This window comes from Tenrec ecaudatus, chromosome 1 (genome assembly GCF_050624435.1).
Source record: "Tenrec ecaudatus isolate mTenEca1 chromosome 1, mTenEca1.hap1, whole genome shotgun sequence".
NCBI lineage: Eukaryota > Metazoa > Chordata > Mammalia > Afrosoricida > Tenrecidae > Tenrec > Tenrec ecaudatus.
Window position 1 is genome coordinate 226435505 of NC_134530.1, and position 16057 is coordinate 226451561.

The window sequence follows — 16057 nt, forward strand, 5'->3', positions numbered from 1 at the left end:
AGATAGTCTTGTATATTAGATAGGATCAAATTCTTGGCTATTCCTAGTAACCAGGCTGGACATTTTCTAAAAGAAATTTGTAAAGAAGCCAATGAGCACAAAGACAATCCACATAGTAAAGCACCAACAGTGGAAATCACATCAAAATGGTCGCATTTCTTGTCTTAAATCCTAACCACCTATCGCGTGATTGATCCGTGCGATCCATTCTCATTCTCATGGATTCTGCATTTGTAGATTTAAGGACTCATTACATGTATTTGGAGTTCTAAATTAATACTTGGGGGCACTTTCACAGCTATTCCTGAACATGAACCAAAAAACAAAACCGAAGCCAATTGACTGCCGTCAAGTTGAGTCCGACTCCCAGTGACCCTGGAGGGAAGGACAGAACTGCTCATCTGGTCTCGGGCTGTTCGTCTTGGTCTTTCTCCAGAGGAACAGCTGGTGGGTCTCAGCTGCTGACCTGTGGGTAGCTGCCCAGTGCTTAGCACACAGCACCACCAAGGTGCCCTATGGACCAAATAAATCAGATTACTGGACGCATGTTCCCAGAGGAGGTTGAATAGGACCCATTCTGCCTTCCTGTTTTTGTTCTCAGGCTATAAAGGCGTAGTGTCCTTTTCATGATCAATTTAATCTAGAGCTGCATTTTGTGTGTGCTTTTGGTTGGTAGTTTTTCTGTTTAAAAGACCTCCACCCCCACCCCCACCCACAACCTAGGTATAAAGGTGAAGTACTGTGTCATGTTTCTAAATGCAGGAAGGTTCTGATGTATCTTACAGAGGAAATACATGGGTTAGTTAAACTTCATTCAGGCATGAGTTATAGAGCTGTTGACTCTTAGTTCAATACTAACAAATCAACAATGTCCATTAAACAAGGTACCCAGGTGGTGTACCGGGATATGCGTTGGGCAAAGTCAACAGTTCAAAAATGCCAGCCGCTCAGGTGGAGGAAGGTGACGCTTTCTACTCCTGTAAAGAGTTTCAGTCTCGGAATCTCACAGAGGCAGTTCTACCCTGTCCTGTAGGGTCACTATGAATCAGAATTGACTCGATGGCAGTGAGAGCTAGTAAAGTGTCTTCACACAGAAGCGCACATAAAACACAGCTATGGCTTGGTTGGTCGGCAAAAACATGGTGACAAAGGGCTCACATGAACCTAATCCTGTAGATCCCCCGCCGAGTAATGGTTCAGATTTGCTAATCCGATGTTTGCAGTGACTACATCGGACATCACTTCTGGGAACAGACTGTATACATTTTCTATAGCTGCCTAGTCTACTCCTGCAAATGACTGTATATTTAGAGTTTGACACAACCTGTTTATTGGCTCATGGCTTTGTAAGTCTGGCAGGTTTTCAGTCTGGTAGGGATGGCTCTGTTCACTGCTCAGGGTACCTATCCCAAGGCTGAAATCAAGGTGACACCTGGACTGGGCTCATATCTCTGGAGGCTCTGAGAAAGAATCTACTCCTAGGTTTCATTTTTGTTGATGGTAGAATCCAGTTCCTTGTGGTTGCAGAATTGAAGTCCCCATTTCCCTATTGGTTATCAGTCTAAGGTTGTTCCTATAGGCCACCAGCATTTCCTGACAAGTGGCCTCCTCCACCTCAAGTAAAAAGTGGCAGGTCAAATCCTTCCCTTGCTTCTGCTTCCTGATGTCCTCTTTTGGAACAGGCCAGAGGAAACTGCTTTGAAAGGGCTCGTGTGATTAGGTCTGGCTCACCTGCCTAACTTTCTTATCTTAAAATCAACCGTCATCCAATCCAATCCAATCAATCCAATCCAATCCAACACAAACTAATCTAATCACTGGGGCCCCAAGGTAGTGTGAATGCATAATGTGCCCCCTCGAACCCTGACTAACCGAAAGGCTTGTGGTTCAAATCCACCCAGATGTAACTTGAAATAAAGGCTTGTGATCTGCTTCCAAAGTATCAGCTGCTGAAAGCACTGGTAGTGCAGTAGTTAGGAGTTGGCCGGCTAACCAGGGGAGTAGCCTTTTAAAACCAACTCCAAAGCAGTTAGAAACCACCACCTGCTCAGCATGGGGAAGGTGAGGCTTGTCGTGATGGAAACCCAGAGGGGCACTTCTACTCTGCCCTGTAGTCAGAATGGACTCCATGGCGGTGAGTTTGTGTGTTTGTCTTTGAAAGCCCCGTGGAACACAGTTCTGCGCTGACACACATGGGGTCACCATGTGTTAGAATTAACTTGACGGCAAATATTTATCCCCTAGAGAGGGGAATGGGTTCGAACTGCTGATCTCATAGCTAGTAGCCCAACACAGAACCCACTATGCCACCAGCCTTCCATGGACATGGTCTGCTGGGCTCTGTTCTTCCTCACCCTCTGACATAACACCGCCGTCTGTGCCGCCCTGTGAGGGCAGCAGGGATCCTCAACCCTTTCAGACAGTAAACTGTTGGCTTCCCCTAGAGGCGTGGCTTCAAGCAGCCTTACTGGACTTCTACCAGGTCCTTGCTGACTCGACCCTGAGGATTAATACACCTGGCGTTCCCCTCGCTGCCCCAGAAGCTCTTTTTGCTCCCCAGTCCAGAAAATCTCACCCTCACGCTTGTTCTATTTCTGTGTGTTCTGCATGACTCGTCTAAGTCACTATGTGCTACCTGTGGCCTCTGCTACCAGGGCTTTTTAGCATCTTCCCTCAGGGTCTTGGCCACTGTCTTAATTATTGAGTGCTGAGAAAACAGAAATCATGGAACTGGCCGGCTGTCACATCAGAAAGTTAGTCTCTCACAATTCACGAGGCTGGAAGTCTGCCTTCAGGGTGCCAGCTCTAAGGGGAAGGTTCATTCCTCCTTTCAGCATCTCCAAGGTCCACGCTCCTTGAAGATCTCCATGGGCTTGGCATCAGTCGTCCCCTGGGTCTAGGAGGTTGCCCCCGCAGGGACCCTGGATCCAAGGATGCAACCCATTCCAGGCTCTTCTTTCTTGGTCATCATGGGTCCCTTTTTATCTATGTGCTTCTTTCTCCTTTTATCTCTTGTAAAATTAGAAGGCAATGTGGGTCTCCCACCTATTCTTTTACGACCGATTAGCTAATCACAGCAGCTACATCATGGAGGATGATCCCCTCATGACATCACTGACTGATTACATCACTACCTGGCTGCCAGTGAGAATCACGCCCTAGCCAAGTTGACAACCAGATTGGAGGGAGAAACCATTCACTCCGTGACATCCCGTCTCAAGCCAGAGCCCTATTTCACTCCCACATATGAGAAAGGCCAGTCTCCCCCAGCTCAGCTTTAGAGGCTACTTTAGCTTCTCTCCATCTCTTGGTAAAAGTAATATGAATGAATAAAAAATAAATTAAAAAAAAGTAATATGAATGAATGTGTCCTATTATCAGATGACTGAAGAAGAACTGCTGCATTTGAATTACGGTGCTGGTGAAGAATATCGGAAGTCCATTGGACTGCTGAAAGAACAAAAATGTCTGTCTCAGAAGAAGTACAGCCAGATCTCCCTTAGAGACAAGGATGGTGAGACTTCCAACAAGTACTTTGGACATTTTGTTCAGGAATGACCGGTCCCTGGAGAAGGACATCACGCTTGGTAAAGTGGAGGGGCAGCGACAAAGAGGAAGGCCCTTGCTGAGATGGGTTGACCCAGTGGCTGAAACAATGGGCTCAGACAGCAGGTCAATGGTGGGGGTGGCACCGGAGCAGGCAGTGCTGTACACAGAGTGGCTATGAGTGAGAACTGACTTGCTGGCACCTCACAACACAACGTTGTCACTTGCCAATGCCCATTTGGCATCTTGCCATCATTTCACACCAAATGGACCAAACAAAAAACCAGTCATCTTCCAGTTGATTCTCACCAGGACCTCCATGTACTTCAGACCACAAACGTACTCAGCGTTTTCAACGGCCGAGACCTTGCATCCGTAGATCACCAGAACCTCTGGAGGCAGGTTCTGCTGGGATCCAAACTGCCACCTTCCTGTTAGCAGCCCAGGGCTCATCCACTTGCATAACCCAGGGACTCTTTCCCACCTGATGACACCACTGGATTCCAAGCCCACTTGTGGAGCACAGGACCCAGTGAATTCCAATGCTGGCCCTTCTGACCATGATTTTTGAGAAATGATAAATGATTCAATGGCTCACCTCTCTCGGGCCGAATGGTTCTTTCTTCTTTTCAGAACTGTGGAGTTAGAAGGTTTTAGTATTTACGTGGCCAACCTCTTGCTAGGTGCTCCACCACTGCGGGTTAGGATCCTGAACTCCTGCCAGGGAAGTAGGCTCAACCAAGCACGCTTTGCTAATTCAGACGCCGAGGCTCTGAAAGCTAACACCACTTGTCCAAGGGTGTAGAACTCCTCCGTGATGGAAACAGCAGGGTTCCTGCCTTCACTCCTGTGGGGGCTTGTCCCTGGGCAAGAATGCCACACAGGCTGCTGGGACACGGCGAACACAGTGGGGGGAGGGGTGTTTCGCCCCACACTACAGTTCCTGCTTGCTTGTCTCCCATATGCCTTTGACCAAACTTTGGTTCGGGGAACATTCTGCTTCAGCAGTTGCTGACACTTCTGTTTCCAGTTCCATCATGGGGACGGCTGCTTCCCAATCCCCCAAAACGCTGCTTTGTGAAGGGTTCCCCAACGACAGCGACAGCAGCCTGGCTCCCAAAGCCTTCTCCCATCAAGCGCCATATGGAAAAATCATGGGCAGTGTATTGTGGAGGGGAGCGTGCGGGGTGTGGGGGGCGGTGCTCCACATGGCTGGGGATGTTTGCTGAGCAGTGGAACTCCGTGCTTGGGACAGATGGAGGCACTGACAGGGGTATTTGTGCCAAGCATTCCTTGCTTTGGGGTGTGTGTGTGTGTGTGTGTGTGTGTGTCGGGCAGGGGGTGGGGGATAATGGATCTACAGCAGACAGGGCTTGTGGGAGGCTTGGCTTCCTTTGCTCTGAGCCTGCTTGTCTCAGCGCTGCCATTGCATGGCTCCCTGTGAAGGCAGCGTTGGCAAGGCAGTCATTGTACCTGCCAAGAGCATTGTTTTCTTTCCAGCGAAACTTCCCTGCCGCAATGTCTCCTGGGGCCTCAGGCAGAGGGAGCCTGGTCATACTGTCCCTTCCTTCCTTCCAGGGCTGATTAGAGCAGGTGAAGGGCATGTGTGTTCAAGGACAAAGACAAATCAACAAAATCCAAACTCACTGCCAATGAGTCGATGCAGATCTATAGTGACTCCATAGGGCCGCCGGGAAGTACTGCCCCTGGAGTTGCCAAGACGATTACTCTTTCCTGGAGTAGAAAGCCCTGTCTTTCTCCCTCAGGGTGGCTAGTGGTTTCAAACTGCTGACCATGCAGTTAGCATCCCAACGCATAACCACTCCACCACCCGGCTCCTCTGGTCACAGACAGCCGGTGACCTATGAGATGGCCTGACAATGCAGCACTCTCCCCGCCAGTTAACTAGGTCCAGAAGCTCTTCTTCTTAGATTCTTGAGCCGGAGATTATAAGAAGAAGTGGCCACTTGGTAGCAAGAAAGGGCATAGGCACACAGAGGGGCAGAGAGAGAGAGCACTTGAGCCTCACTAGTGTTGGTTCAAAGCCACCTTGCCCAGAGCTGTCCCTCAAGACCGGCCTGGCAATCTGCTTCTGTGAGGTCAGCGTCTTGAGAGCCCTGGGGAGCATGGTTCTACCGTGCCGCGCCGCCCGGGGTGGCCATACGGTGGAGCTACCCTGAGTTAGACCCTGCTCAGAGGCAACTGATTTGTTTTGTTTTGTTTTGTGGTTTTAACAGTCATCATCCTTTCCATGATCATATGTGGCCCAAACGTGTGCGTGTGTGTACACACACTGGCCTAAGTACCAAGTGCTGCGGGAGCGAATGGTTTTAACCAACTGTGGTAGTTACAGAATGCCATGTCAACTTGATAAATTCGTCTAGAGGTGGAGTCTAGTCTGTCAATCAGGTCACAGCCTGATGATGCCTCCTTGTGGAAAAATCCTTGTGGGCATGACCTTCTCATGAGGATTCTGGGAACTTCCTCTCTCTTGATTCTGCCATCCGACAAGGTGGGCCTCTCTCTCTCTCTCTCTCTCTCTCTCTCTCTCTCTCTCTCTCTCTCTCTCTCTCTCTGTGTTCACCTTCCTGTTGACAGCCACATGGAGCTGCACTGAGGAGCCATGTGGACACACACCCACACCAGCTATGATTCTTCCATCACCATTGGATCCACAGACTTTTCACCCACCGGCTGGTTATCGTCCTACATTTGGCATCATTGCATGTCTTGCATGAGTATGAAGAGGAATTTATGGACTAGGCATGTGGGCTAATATTGGACTTATGGACTTGATCTGGACTGGGCTGGGCTGTTTTCTCAACACACAGTGCTGTTTGAAATAAAGCTCTCTCTTGCACACATATGACTGTCTTTGGCTTTGCTTCTCTAGTCACCCACACTACCACACTAATAGAAATGGAGTTCTGAGTTTAGGAGGTGGGAAGTTTGAATTCAGAGTGCCATCTCCGGGGGAAGACTCGCGCGCTGTGTGGGGCGCGGAGGAAGCCTGCTCTCCTCGGGGCCTGTCTCCTGGTCCCTCAGAGACCGCCATGCATCTTGCCACCTATAATTCTCCATGCCCTTCTCTTCTTGCTTGCCTAGGCACTTTCAGATATGGAGAGAGACTGATGTCACGTATCCTTTACGCTAATCCTGCCTCATCCGTGTAACAAAACAATCCCTTCCGAAAGAGGGTTATACCCATAGACATAGAGGGTAGTGTTTGCGGGGGTAGGGTGGGGGTGTGCACCCCAAATTCATGTCTTCGCCACATCCACCCACCATCTAATCCAAAACAATCTTAAATCATCTCCAAGTGCACCATGTCATCTTCTAAATCAAATGTGGGAGACGCGTCAGGCATCTTCCATCCTGGGGCAAGATGCCTCTGAATTGTGGAACCTGCAAAGTCTAGAAGACAAGTTATCTATTTTCAGAGTCCTGGGCTGGGACAGGCCTATGGTAGGCATTTCCATTACAAATAGGAGCCCTTGCAGGGAAAGAAAGGATAGCAGGCAACAAGCAAGTCCGAAAACAAACAACCAGCAGAACAAATGATACTAGCTCTCAGGCTTGAAAGTAATCCTGTGTACTCTGAGGCAATGGGCTGGCGCGTCAGGCTATGGGTGTTGGCTATGCACTCTGGATTCTGGGCGGAGGCCTCTCAGGCCTCAGCTGTTCCTTCCAGGACCTCTTGAACACAAACTATTTGCTCCCTCAGCACTTTCCGACTCCATTGGAGTGGCGATCCCACCCCTCCGCGCCAGCGGATCCTGTGACAACTGGGTCCACCTCCCGCTGTGGACAATGGTGGGGGGGGGGCACGGTGCTGGAACACCTTAGCAGCTGCCCCACACTCTGGGATTGAGTTGGTGAAGATTCAACTCTCAACCTAGGAGACGGGAGGGGGGCACCCTTTGAGGCTTGCTTCTGGTGTCCCTCCCCCAGGTCTACTGCTTCTCTTTTCCGGGAGAACTGTTTCCCCGCTGAAGCGCTCGTGAGGCAGCTTCCTTTCAGTCTCTGCCCCTTGCAGTGGAATCTGATGGGCTTTCTGCTCCGTCCTTGCTGAGATCCATCCGACGTAGGCTTAATTGCTTAAGCAAGAGATTGTGTCGTCACATCCTCGGTGAACACTTCGGATATGTGTCCTTAGTTTGCAGAACTCAAGTTTTCAAACCCTTTTGAGTTTCTGTTTCTATTTTGCACAGTTCATTTTAAAGGACATCTCTTAATTGCTTAAGCAAAAGATGATGTAGTCGCGTCCTTGGTGAACACTTAGGATGTGTTCTTAGTTTGCATAACGCAAGTTTTCAAATGCTTTTGAGTTTCTGTTTTCATTTTGCACAGTTCACTTTTAAGGACATCTCTCTCCTCTTGCATTTTATTATAAACGGCCAGGAGAAGCCACATGGCCCCTTTAAGATTTTGCTTAGAAATCTCGTTAGCCGGTTATCCCGAATCATCACTTACACGGACTAACTCCCTTTCACCAAACATTTGAACATAATTTAGACAAGGTCTGTACCACCAGAAGCACGTTTAACATTCACATTTCTAGAACATTCTGTTGCCCTTGCCACTGTATGTTCTAAGATGATGGCGACCTGATGGCTCTCCTCACTTCTTTCTGAGCCTGCACCAGCATTATCTTTTACATCCATCATTCTAGCAACAGGCTCTCCAAGCCAGTCGAGATGTTTACTGCTACAACCCCCCCAGCCTTACCCATGGTCCTATTTCAAATGGCTTCCATGTTTCTGAGGTCTGTTAGAGCAACATCCCATCCCATCATCCAGTTCCAAATTCTCCCAGTTATCTGTTGTTGCTATAAATTACATACCATGAGTGGGTGGCTTTAGCAAACAGGAATTGTTTATTTTTCAGAGTTCAGGAGGCCGCAAGTCTGACTTTACAGTGCTGCTGACTCGAGACAGCATTTTCTGTTGGCTCTGGAGAAAGAGCTGTCTCTTTAGCTCTGCTTCCTGGTTCCTGTGAGATCTCCATGAATTTTGTTCTCTCTCTGTCCCTCTCTCCTTCCCTCCTTCGGCTCCCTTTACCCTCAATGCTTTAATCTCTTTTACATCTCAAAAGAGATCCACGCAAGCTATCTCCAGCATTAATTCTGCCTCATTAACATGGCAAGAACATTTCCCAAGTGAGAATGTGAACAACAGCACACAGGTTAGGATTGCCACACGTTTTTAGGGGACATAATTCAATGTGTAGCACAAATACACAATTAGCAGGGACTCTGAGCCTTGATCCTATCACACTGCCGCTAACCATTGGCACTCCTACTTCACCACTCTATTATTTAGACCTGCTAAGCAGTGCATCAGGGGCCCTGGTGGTATAATGGCTAAGTGTTGGGCTGCTAACTGCAACGCCAGCAGTTCAAAACCACCAGCTGCATTGTGGGAGAAAGGTCAGACTTCTTACTCCCATAAAGAGCTCTAGTCTCCGATTGACTCATGAGTCTCAGGGACCCCAGAATTGGATGCTTCATTGGGCCCTGGAGACTGTGTCCTCTGGTATGGCTGCCATCCCCATGCCTCAAAGGAGCACACAGAGGCACAGGCTTTACACTGTGCGCGCTCTGGCTATCGTGTGGGTGAGCGTGAGGAAGGAGAAAGAAGGAACGTCAAGAGGTTTATGAACCTTCCTTTACAGAAGGCAAACAGGATGATGATTGGGCATCATGGGTCTGACCTCCAGTCAAATGGGTCCGAGGAAAGGCAGTGTAATTAGGGGAAATAAAGAGACAGAAATTGCAGGGACAGGAGCTCACCTTTCCCGATGTCAGGATCAAGAGAGCGAGTGTATTTTCCAACACTTTTATATAGTTATGGAGCCAGCAAGCACATGTGGACGGTGGCTTGGATATTCCTAAGCTCGTTCGGGGGACAACCCATGACCCGCATCCGAAGCAGGCAGCAGAAGGGAGGCGACTGACTTTGAGCAGGGAGGACAATAGAATGGGCTTGCTCTCAGAGATAGGGAGCCTCTGGCCACACAGTGAGCAGCCAGGAGATTGTAGGAGGCATCCTTAAAGTAGCACTTCCTGGGCAACACTCTATCTCATTGAGGTCCATCTCCGTTCTTTAACTAGAGCCAGTCGTCCATGCCTCCTGGTAGCGAGGGTAGAGAGTCAGCCGCATACATTATCTTCTAGGTCCTCAGTTCCCAGAAGCAGGGTTGTGCAGAGAAAACACCAATGAAAAAGAACTTCAAAATGCCTGAAAAGAGGAGCAGCAAACGAAAGAAAGATGAGGCCACTCTGGAAGGTGCAGGGCCTGCCTGGACAGAGAGGGGAAGTCCTGAGCTAGAGTACTTTCCAATATAATTAAACCACCACCACCACAAAAGAGGTGAGAGAGAGAGAGAGAGAGAGAGAGAGAGAGAGAGAGAGAGAGAGAGAGAGAGAGAGAGAGAGAGAGAGAGAGAGAGAGAGAGAGAATGATATTGGGAAGTCCCTCTGCCCTATGTCCAGCCCAGGCCGAAACCAAAGAAGTATTAAAAGGTATTCAAACAGGAAAGAGAAAATGAAGACTTGGGAAAGGATGGTTACTGAAGTCTGCTATGTTGGAGATAGGTTCACACAGAAACTACTGCCATGCAAAAGAACAACAGGCCAATGGGCGTACATTCCAAGAAGGCCCATGCGGGGCACCCTGAACTTAAAGCCACCTCTTGCTGACCAATACTTGGTCTGAAGAAGAACTCATCCCCACTGAGTACATTGTTGGGCGTTTTACCAAAGGGGCAGTCACTGAAGTGAATATGGCACAAGAAGAGAGCCAAGTGTTTTGGGGGAAATGTGCCCAGGTTACCAACAATCCTGAGAATGGTTCGTCCATAGATGCAGTCTCGGTGGTTTGATAGTAGTTTCATACAAGACACTCCTTTATTCTTTGTGAGGGCAGCAAACCATCCTGGAAAACCATTTCCTTGTGTTTCTGAGTACCACCCAACAGTCAGCAGAACTATTTCTATTGTGTTTAAAAACAAAGCATCCAAACACTAAAATAGCCCAGATTTAAAAAGGAAAAAAAGAGTTGCCGTCCCAGAAATGCACAGGGGCAGTTGTACCCTGTCCTGTTGAGTCGACATGGGCTCGCTGGCAGTGGGTATAGAAGCAGCACGGCGGTGAGTCTTTTGGATGCAGGGCCAGCCACTAGCTTCCACAGAGGCGCCTCTACAGCTCTGCTCCCGCAAACGCCACTGTGCATCACAGGATCACCTAGAAGACTTGTGACAGGCACACACACGGCTGGGTCCCAGCTCCAGAGTTTCTGAGTCAGTAAGCGTGAGACCGGTCCTGAGAATTTGAGGTCTGCCACAAGTTCCCAGGTGATGTTTATGCTGCTGCTCCGGGGACAGCACTTTGGGAATCCCCACAGCACAGCGCCTGGCAAACTTCCTTCCAACTGGCAGGCATCGAAGGAGGCTCCTCAAGCGATGCCTCCAGCAATTAGGATTGCCTGCTTCTCTGGACCTTCTTAGCACCGCCTCTCCACTTGGCTGTGGCTGGGTGGCATCATTCTGCAAGGTCAATTGCTTAAAACCACCAGTCTTTCCAGGAGAAAGATGATGCTTTCTGATCACAAAGAGTTACAGTCTCAGAACTTGGGGGGGAGGGGGGCGGTTCTACCCTATAAGTTTACAGGGTTGCTAAGAGTTGGCATCAACTCGATGGCACTGAGCTTTAGGTTGTTCTTTTTTTTAAACCTTTTATTAGGGACTCATACAACTCTTATCACAATCCATACATGTACATACATCAATTGTATAAAGCACATCTGTACATTCTTTGCCCTAATCATTTTTCAAAGCATTTGCTCTCCACTTAAGCCCTTTGCATCAAGTCCTCTTTTTCCCCTCCCTCCCCGCTCCCCCCTTGGTATTTTATAAATTGTTATTTTGTCATATCTTGCCCTATCCAGCATCTCCCTTCATCCCCTTCTCTGTTGTCCATCCCCCAGGGAGGAGGTCACATGTAGATCCTTGTAATCAGTTCCTTCTTTCCAACCCACTCTCCCTCTACCCTCCCAGCATCGCTCCTCACACCCCTGGTCCTGAAGGTATCATCCACCCTGGATTCCCTGTGCCTCCAGCTCCTATATGCACCAGTGTACAACCTCTGCTCTATCCAGACTTGCAAGGTAGAATTCGAATCATGGTAGTGGGGGGGAGATCAGGGGGGTCGGAGGAAGCATTTAGGATCTGGAGGAAAGCTGTATTTTTCATCGGTGCTACATTGCACCCTGACTGACTCATCTCCTCCCCTAGACCCCTCTGTGAGGGGATCTCCAGTGGCCGACAAATGGGCTTTGGGTCTCCACTCTGCACTTCCCCCTTCATTCACTATGGTAAGATAGCTTTTGGTTTTAAAGCCAGTAGATAGCAACCATCCCTGTTTCCCAGGAGGCTCCCAAGAATAACCAAAAAGGACAGCTGAAAATATCTTGTAAAATGACACTGTCTTTCTTGTTTACCAGGTGTTGAAGACTATGTGTTCACAGGGCTTCCAAGGGCACCTCTGTACTTGAACTGCCTACCTTTTCATTAGCAGGCGACTGGACAGTCAGCGCCACTTTAACAGATGACATGAGAATTAATGAAAATCAGGAAAGTTTAGTCTGGGTCAAAGGGCCCGGGGAGTCAAAGGCGTCAGCGGGTAGCTGAGTTTTTCTGTGCTTGTCTTAAACCTGTTGGCTTCTCTTTGCCTCTTCTCCCCTGCCAACCAGTCTCAACGTCCCTGGTTGATGATGGCCTGACTTAGACTACTGGCATGTGCTCGTGGGGTTTTTCCCCTTTATCAAGAATAAGACTTCATTTCCTTTCCTTGCCTTTCCTGGTCAACTCAGTGACTCAGAGATTGTGGAAGTCCCGCCTTGGCGTCCAGCAGGAAGCTTGTCTTCCAAGCACTCCAGGCCTCGTTGGCGGCGCAGCGCCAGAGCTTTCGCTGCAGCTCCAGGGCAGTTTTGCAGACCCGCCAAGGGTGGCCGCCTACTCCTGCAGCGCCCCACCGAGCCCTGGGGGCTGCGCCCGCTGTTCCTCCAACATTATTCAGAACCCGCGTCACCCCTTGGCTCCAGACCGGGCGCGCGCCGTCCCTGGTTTGCGCTTTCTTGGCCAGGTCTGAACCCAGCCAGCCGCCGGCCAGTGCGGGCCTCGCGCCTGAAGCCAGGACTCTCTGGGCATCCGGACCGTCTTCCTGAGGCCGCACGGGCCGCTCTAGGGCCCCTGGGCCTGCACCAACGTCCCCCTGCGGAGTCCCCAGCGAGAATGCCCCTGCTTAAGAACGAGGGGCTTATTGTAAGGGTTGGCAGCCTTGCGCTCGCCTGCGCGCCTGGACCGCCAAGGGCGCGCAGAGCTCATCTTTCCTTGCCACCCTCCCGGAACAAGCACACCAGCGCGCCACCCTGGGTGCGGCCACTCTCGCACCCTTTCAGCTTCCGTGGGAGTCGGGGACAGGGGGGAAGGGCAGAGATGCTTGGGATGGCCAGACCTTTAGGGCGAGCCCCAAGAGGGCTCCCGCGGGGCGGGGTTCCAGATGTATGCAGCTGTGCTGTTGGAGGCTTTCCGCGGATTCGGGGTGGGGACTGTGTACCGCAGGCTGGAGGGCCTGCTGGGCCCACAGCAGTCTGAGACTGGGTGAGTGGGAGGGTTCGGGTTGTGTAACGGAAGAGTTGGGTGGTGGCTGGAGTATGGTCGCATCGTTTCCCATCTGCCCAGAGTTGAGACACTCACGCCGTCTCGTTGTTTTCTTGGTTAGTAGTAATTACAGCCGCCAGGCCAGTGCCTGCTGGGTTTCATACTCTTTACCCATAATAATTTTATCCTCCCAACGAGTTTGGAATGTAGGTGTTGCTATCCACATTCTGTGGAGGCAGTAGGAGCCCTGGTGGCGTCCTGGGTAACGTGGTGGGCTCCTAACCACGAGATCAGCAGTTCGAAACCACCAGCTTGCTCCCCTGGAAGACAGATGACACTTTCTACTTCCGTGAAGAGGTATCTTCACATTTCTCCATGTGACTCAAAAGTCCTTGAGAAGCAGGATGAATCTCACTGTCGTGGTCTTTCCCCCACTTAACCTGTCGCCAAGGAGTCTGTTCTGACTCCTGGTGACTCTGTGTGTGAGAAGCCTGTTTCCTGTTCCAAGGTAATGGAAGTTTTCCACCAACTTTTCGAAGCTCTTTTGTAATGGATAGGGTGGAACTGCCCCCATAGAGTTTCCAAGGCTGTAAATCTTGTGAAGACAGGTGACCACATCTTCCTCCTGTGTTGGGATGGGTGAGTTGAACCACCGACCTTGTGGTTAGCAACAGAGCACTTTAATTACTGCCCAACAGGGAGACTCTCCTTCATCACTAGTTGCGTAAAAATGTTTTCTCCCAGAGCCCCATCTATGGAATGATCTGGAGGCTGGCAGTGCCTCGGCCTCCCTAAGAACATTCAATCTGCTCTTGAGATGTTCTTGAAATTTAGGTGGGATCGACTCAAGGTCACATTTTGGCTCTTGTGAACATGTTTTCATTTTCTTGACTTCAACCTTGAACTTACCTATGGGCAATTAATTGATGGTCGTTCCAAAGGCAGCCCTTGGCCTTGATCTAGCTGCTGATATTGAGCTCCTCCACCATCTCTTTCCACTCAATCAACTCAATGCTGACTCATAGAGACTCTATAAAAAAGAACTACCCCTGTGGGTTTCCTCAGGAGCAGCTGGTGGTTTTAAACTGCTGACCTTGAGGATCGCAGCCTGTCTTGTAACTACTGTGCTACCAGATGCCTTTCTCTTCTAACCAATGTAGTCAGTTTAATTTCGGCATATTCCATCTGGAGAAGTCTATATGTGTAGCTGCCTTTTGTGTTGTTGAAAAAAGGTATTTGCTATGAACAAGTCATCGGTCTTGCAAAATCCTATCATGCGGTCTCTAGCTTTGTTTCTATCACCAAGAGCAAACTTTTCAACGACTGTTCCTTAATCTTTGCTTTCAACTTTTGCATTCCAATGGCCAACAATTATCAATGGATCTTGGTTGCATGTGTGATCAATTTCTACTGAAGACATTGGTAGAATTCTTCAATTTCTTTATTTACTAACTTTTGTGGTTGGTGCATCAACTTGAGTAATAGTTACATTGATTGCATCTCCTTGAATTAGGATAGATGTAATCCTCTCACGGGCAGGATTACATTTCAGAATAGATCTCGAAATGTCCTTTCTGACAACGAAAGCAAAGCCTTTCTTCTTGACAGTGTGATTCCCAGGCTAGTGAACCATATGATTTTCTGACTCAAAATGGCAATACCAGTCCATTTCTGCTCACTAATGCTGAGGAAGTAATTTTTGATGACTGCCAAGTTTTCATAAGCTTCATGCATTCTAAGTTCTTCTCCTTTTTTAATTTTCTCTTTTTGTTTTTCATTCTAAGTTCTAATTATTCAATTTTACAGCTGTTTCTTCTGCCCTTGAGTCGTACCCCTTCAGAAGATCCCCAGGGCTGTCTTTCCATAGGCTTTATTCCATTCATGGCTCCAGGGTGGCCTCTATTTGAGAAAGTAGCTCCTCCTCAGTCATACTTTGAGTGCTTTCTGAATCAAAGGGGCCCATGCTCCAGCACTGCCTGACAATGTGCTGCTTCCATTCATCAGGACTTCAGTATCTGACAGTATTTTGAAGTGATGCATCAGGTTGTCAGTGGCGACTTCCTCCAAAGTAGGCAGTCCATTCCTTCTTTGTCGTCTGTTTGCAGTCTGCAAGCTCCGCTCAAACCTGTTCCCTTTGGGTGACCTTGCTGGCATTAGAGATGCCTGGCATTAGACATCGCATCTAGCAACACAGCATCATACAAGCCACCACATTACAGCAACCTGACAGACAAGCAGTTTCTTCTTAAATGAAGTCTACGAATATCAATTTTCTATATGCTACCCATCACCTATCGGGCTACTAGGAAGGAGAGACGATGGGTAACTACAGGCATAAACTCAGAAATCCAGCCCCTATAGAGTCGATTCTGAATGATTGCGTGTTGGGCTGCTATCAGCAATGTGGGAAGTTTGAAATCAGCAGCCACTTGGGTGAGAAAAGTGAGCATTTCTACTCCGATAAAGAGTGACAGCTTCGGACACTTACAGCCTCCGAAACGCATGGGGGCAGTTCTGTGACACTGTGTAGGGCCGCTCTGAGTCAGAATTGGCTCATTGGCAGTGCATTTGGTTTGGGTACGGGGCAGGTTCTCCAGCCACTTGTAACTTCCCTGCCATGGAGTGGATGTTGCCCCATATTGACGCTGTAGGACAGGGTAGAACTGCCCCGTGTGAGTTTCAGAGACGTAACCCTTTACAGGAGTATCAAGTCCTGTACGACTGGCAGTTTTGAACTGCCGACCTTGTGGATCAAAGCTCCGTAAGGAATCACTATGCCACCAAGTTCCCCCTAGTAACTACTATGCCATGAGGGCTCCTAGAGGAGGGAGCAGAACTGTGTCTAGTGTTT

General features: G+C 49.1%; 1 pseudogene; it reads left to right on the forward strand.

The window, feature by feature from the left end:
• The first annotated feature begins 2128 nt into the window (after positions 1-2128).
• Positions 2129-10428, forward strand: LOC142439797 (ribosome biogenesis protein NSA2 homolog pseudogene; annotated as a pseudogene).
• The last annotated feature ends 5629 nt before the right edge of the window (positions 10429-16057 follow it).